General features: G+C 42.9%; 1 protein-coding gene across 1 annotated transcript in view; it reads right to left on the bottom strand.

Moving 5' to 3' along the window:
• Positions 1-367: 367 nt before the first annotated feature.
• The window catches only part of LOC123750481 (serine protease 30), a 57,612-nt gene continuing 51,932 nt past the window's right edge, over positions 368-6,047 (bottom strand). The window contains exons 12-13 of the mRNA XM_069336073.1: positions 770-877; positions 368-581 (exon numbers count right to left, since the gene is read on the bottom strand). The gene's annotated coding sequence lies outside the window, so the exon portion shown is untranslated. The remainder of the gene's footprint in view (positions 582-769; positions 878-6,047) is intronic.

The raw sequence follows: 6,047 nt of genomic DNA, 5'->3' as shown, positions 1-6,047 counted from the left end.
ACACGCTTCCACTACACACAAGGGACATAACTGGCCGACCCCTCACAGTGTTCAAGAGAACTGGTTAAGCACCTCCAAAGGATACCTGATCAACTAGGCTGTGACTCATAAGTCAGGCTGAGAGCAGCCGCGTCCAACAGCCTGGTTGATCAGTCCAGCAACCAGGAGGCCTGGTCGACGACCGGGCCGCGGGGACGCTAAGCCCCGGAAGCACCTCAAGGTTAGGCAAGCCATTAATAGTTTCCTTAATGGAAGAGTTGAGGATTTTCCCTATTAAAAAAATATCTGACACTTCAGGGCTTTAATGGAAAGCTGTGTAGAGACGAAACATTAACAGACCTCCTGGCTAAGGTATTGAAAACTAAGCAATTTTTAAAAATTTTAATGTTTTATAACTATACAATTCAGTAAACCAGGCCATTTTCTGGCAGAAAAAAAATATATCAAAAGGTTGTCTGACAAATGACACTTCACGTGGTGACGGACAATGTCATGCCACTATGTCTACGTTATAAATGTTCTTCAGTATCCAGAGATTGTCCTCATTGCCTTCCCCGTTGTCCGGCGACCACAACCACAGCCTGAGCACGGGAGAGTCATTTGAATTAGTTTAGTCATTAAAATAAGTTTCAAATCTATAACTTTTACAGATATCTTTACAGTCGTTGAAGCCCTTATGAGTAACCTGCGCTTTAAGAAAAGTCTCCAATAATTTGGGTCATGTATAACAATTCGAGCTGCACGACTAATGAAGTAAAACAAGTCATACGGATCTTCCAGTGTGAGACGAGCTGGTGTAGGACAGTCCACCGGGATGACTACCTCCAGGTGGTCGTGGCTCGCGCCTTGCAGCTTTCCCACAGGAACTGGATCCCACCTGAAACATTTAAATATTACGTAGTTTAAGAAAAATTAACCATTTAGTAAACCATATTAGTCCAGAATACATTTAAAGTGTTAATATTTTCCTAACTGGAATAGTCAACGTGCATAGCTCTACTGTACATTACCAAACAACTTTTTGAACTGCAAGAGTAATGTACTGTGAGGGAGGTGTCCGGAGACTAGCATCTGAAGTTTACTCAAGGTGCGTTTGTCAAGCCCCCCCCCCCCCGCGGGGCGCTGACAATTTTACCGCTACGTAAAGTTAACTCGTTCAGGTGCAATGGTCAGGACTAATTATTCCGTTAACTTTTTATATTAAAGAACTATTTACCCAACTAAAATCATGAACAATACAAATCTGAAATATGCTAAGGTAATTTTTCGAATATATACGATAGTAAGTTCGTTATCGTTGATGGTATTAGCGTTTATGATAACAATTAACTATAAATAAAAAAATTCAATTAGCGTTTATGATAATTTACTATAAATTACAAAATTCAATTAGCGTTGATGGTAAAAATTACATCTCTAGCCTGCTGAATTTAAGTCATGTTACTAAAACTAAGTTAAATGTGTAGTTTCTACGTTTTAAAGACTAGTAACCCCCATTGCACACTTACATTTTAATAAATTAATAGTTTAAGGTTGGAAGTCAGACGTTAAGGGCTAGCCTCTAGCATGATACAAGTGGGGTAGAAGAGCGTCACAGGCCAATTTGAGTCTGCTATACTGCCACACGCAGAACAGTTAACTTAATTAATGCGTACTTTACTTAACCTTCGATTCGTAAAAGGTAAATCTGAAATATTGGTAGTGTCTCCCCATGCATTAACTAGTTCCAGTACGGGGAACCCGGGGCAAGAGATGGGGGACGCAACAAAGGGTGAAAGGGGAGGGGAGGGCGCGCAACAAGAGGGTGGAGGATGAAGGGGGGGGGGGGGGGGGAAGGGAGGTATAAATGCAGCTCTTGCATCTGGACTATTCCCCACATGCTTCAAGAATGCCACAATAAGATTAATCCCCAAGCCAGGTAAACCCCCAACCCAAACTGAAAACTACAGGCCAATTTTCCTTCTCTAAGTACCAGGTAAAATATTCGAAAAAAAATTATCAGAGACTTGTACTTCACACGGAGGAGGAAGGGAAGTACAACACCAGGCAGCATGGGTTTAGAAACCGCAGAGGGGCCCCCATACAGCTATAGCCCTGATCTACCAGCATATAGCCAGCGCAATGTCGAAAAAAGATCAGTGTAATATAGTGCTCGGAGACGTTTCGAAAGCCTTCGACAAAGTGTGGCACACAGGCCTAAAATATAAGATATCTGAACTAGGACTTCCCGAAAGATTTACTGCTACTCTGCAGCTTTATAGACAACAGAACTGCTAGGCTTAATATCGGCAGCTACTTGGGTGACGTAATAGAACTGAAAAGTGGAGTACCACAAGGAAGCTGCCCCTCTCCCACTCTTCAACATATATATACAGCTGACCTACCCCAACCCCACACGGGAGACATCTCCCGTCACGCAGGGTGCAGTCGCACCTCCACAGATCTCCAGTATCATCTATTGATACTGGAAATGGCTCAAAAGGGCCACCACTTATGGGCTATTCATGCCCATGCCACCTTTTGGGTGGCTTAATCTTCATCAATCATCCCAACCCCAACATGGAGAATACATCACATACGCTGACGATGTCACCCAAATAATTTGCCAACCGGGACCATCAAAGCCGCTACTAGCCGACAAGACCAAGGCGGCAATTGAACTCAAACAACTTTGAGAAGCAATGGAAAATTAGCACCAACAAAAGTGTCATAATACACATTGCGAAAAGAAACCCGGACCCCATCATCCTTGACAACCAGCCGATCCAATATGCGGAGGTAGGCAGAATACTGGGACTTATGATAAATAGAACGGATACAAACTCATGTAAGGGACCCACTAAACAAAGCCAAAGCAGCCTTAGGAAAATTGAGGAGATTCCGAAGCCTCAGTGCCAACATTCAGATCCACCTATATAAGGCTCTAGTCCGGCCGCATCTAGAGTATCCCCCAGTACCACTACACACCATAAAGAAAACTAACATGCAGAAACTGCAAGCAGTACAAAATAAGGCGCTAAGGAGAGCAGCAAAACACCGTCCACCATATGATCAGACACTCCATGAACATACAGCCACTAAACATCAGACTGCAGCACCAAGCCATCAGGGCGTGGAACACCATCGAAATGTTAAGAGGACCCAATGTTAGAAACATTACTCCAAGATGAGACGCCCCGCTCCCACAGCTGGTGGCCCAAGAGCCTCGATTCACAAGAAGAAAACCCCGCCCCACAGTACATAATTCCCAGATGAAATACTGACCAGATACCCCATAATTGAAAAATTGAGTATGTATGTGTAAATGTATGCGAGTATATGTATCTATGAACTATAAATAATAAAATAAAGAGCCTTAAACAGAACGTGTGTGTAAGCATCAGGGAGTGTGTATATATGAATGCTACACAGTATTCATCTATGGACATCCATATATGGTGAAACACATGTGAAGAACCTCTCTCACACTCACAGCTCCCTGACAAGAGGGAGCCAGCTTAGCTTAGCTGCCAACACCCACACATCGTGTCAGCAAGGCGGACAGCCCGCCGCCTGCTTTCATACCTCTCACTGTATTTCCCACTTCTATACTTCCCTTCACCTATGGCTCTCCTTCCTCTTTACTCCCTCCCCCGAAAAAAAGGAAAGGAGGGGGACGCAACAAGAGGCTGGAGGAGGGAGGGGGGAACGCAACAAGAGGGAGGAGGAAGAGGACGCAACAAGAGGGAGGGGGGGGGGGGGGGGGGGTCCGCCACATACAGCTCACCTTCAAGAGACGAAGCTGGAACTGTATACCAAAAGTGAGGTAAAACACACTGACGTGCTTGTTGTCTCGTGGTCCCTTTTATAACCAGCAGCCAACCAAACCCGGCCGCTGATTGGTTGACAGTCACCCTAACACTCACCCCATTGGTTAACATTTTCCGAGTCTGAAGTGGCAATTAACAATGGTCAACAGCCACTCCTTCACTTCCTAAAATACGAACGAGTCTTTTAATGAACCAATAATGATCCCCAGCTTGAATGTTTGAAGTTGTAATTTCAAAATCTAATTCACAAACCAAATACAACATTCTATTGTAAATGTTGCAACAGAACACTAGATACAACAGAGCAACATTTGCAATAGAATAGGCAGTGAAGTAGTAATCGTCCGTCAGTCAAGAACTGTTACTGGCCGCTCGACAACTACAATATATGCAATAACAGACTAACAAACCCACCAACCCAAAGTTCCTGACACAACACTGGATGATGTTAAATATTTGCTTTCAAGTGACTTAAGATATTGCTCGTTAATGACAAATTGAGTGATTTTAACTTATTGACATGTGAACATTTACGCTTTATAATAACCATTAACGTCCAGGATGACATTGTTCCGAATATTATTCAGCAAAAGTGGCGTCCTCGACTATCACCACGTGACGCCGGATGGGTCTAAGGCGCTCCTCTCGTCCTCAAAACAAATTTCCCATCACCTTCCTGGCTCTTACTGTCTCCGTCTCCCCAAGGTACTCCTCGAGCGCCTAGGGTATAAGTCTCAAGACGAGTCTTACATATCAGCCCCTGTTCCCAGGCTCATGGACTGAACCCCACTGAGGCGAGGAGGGCGGAAAGACAGAGACGAGGACTCGTGGACGTCAACTAACAAACTTACACTAAACATATAAAAGACCTTCTTCATTTTATTTGGTAGTAAGTTATCAAATGAGATTCAACTTCAGATAGACAATGTTAACATCAATAAAAATGAGGGGAAGTTCCTTGGCCTATACATAGACAAGAGACTGAACTTCAACACCCACATACAACGCATAGTCAAAATAGTCTCAAAAACGGTTGGTATACTTACTAAAATCAGATATTATGTTCCCCCACTCTGCTCTCCTCTCATTATACTATGCACTAAGCTATCCCTATCTTACATACAATATCTGTGCATGGGGTTCAACCACTGCAAATTACCTGAAGTCTATCATCACTCCGCAAAAATCTGCTATCAGAACTATAACAAACTCTGTCTTCAGACAACACACAGCCCAACTGTTAAAGTCCCTTAACATGCTAAACATACATTCACTCTACACATTCTCATGTGCTATCTACATGTACAAAACCTTGTTCCTAAATGTTAATCTTGATCTGAAATGTTTCCTTGATAGGTGTAATAGACCCATGAGCACCAAACCAGAAATATATATATATTTGATATCCCCCAGAGTCAGAATAAATCTGTGTAAACTCTCTATGCAAAATAAAAGGGCCCAATCTTTGGAACTCACTCCCCGATGAAATACAAAATTGTGCCACCCATGCCCTGTTCAAAAGAAAACAAGATGAAGTTTCTAATTTCATCCTCATATGCAGATGATGAATCACAATAACGTGGCTGAAATATGTTGACCAGACCACACACTAGAAAGTGAAGGGACGACGACGTTTCGGTCCGTCCTGGACCACTCAAGTCGATGAGAAGGGTCCAGGACGGACCGAAACGTCGTCATCCCTTCACTTACTAGTGTGTGGTCTGGTCTTCAGCCTCATAGTTCCCTACCTTGTGCTTCAAAGACTGTATCTTGTACTACCCAGTTCCTCAATATTAGTACTTAAGACACATATCCTTACCAGTGTAATCTCCTGTGAGCTTATATTGTAGTTATTTGTTGATATAAAAACCTTGCTACAATGTACCCTTTCATCTTACCTGATTTGTTAGGTTCAACTACCTCCCACAGTATGGGTATTGCGTGCATAATAAATGAGCTAAACTTGTATGGAATCTCAATTCTCCAGACCACTATGTAGGTGATAATCGAGTCTCCCAGCATCGCGAGGTTTAATTCCATTAGTATTTCCTCGTAACTCATATCTCTCAGTTCTGGAACCAGTCTGGTGGCATGCCTCTGAACTGTTTCCATCTTCATGTTGTGTTTAAATAGATGTTTCCTATTGGTCTGACATATGTGATGTAAAAGGTCCTGAATGATAACTTGCATTGATTTCTAAAGGTATATTAGCCAACCTAGCACATGCCGCTGATGATA

Source organism: Procambarus clarkii, chromosome 4 (genome assembly GCF_040958095.1).
Source record: "Procambarus clarkii isolate CNS0578487 chromosome 4, FALCON_Pclarkii_2.0, whole genome shotgun sequence".
Taxonomy (NCBI): Eukaryota; Metazoa; Arthropoda; class Malacostraca; order Decapoda; family Cambaridae; genus Procambarus; species Procambarus clarkii.
Note: the sequence above shows the minus strand (reverse complement) of the source record. Positions and strands in the feature narration are given on the sequence as shown.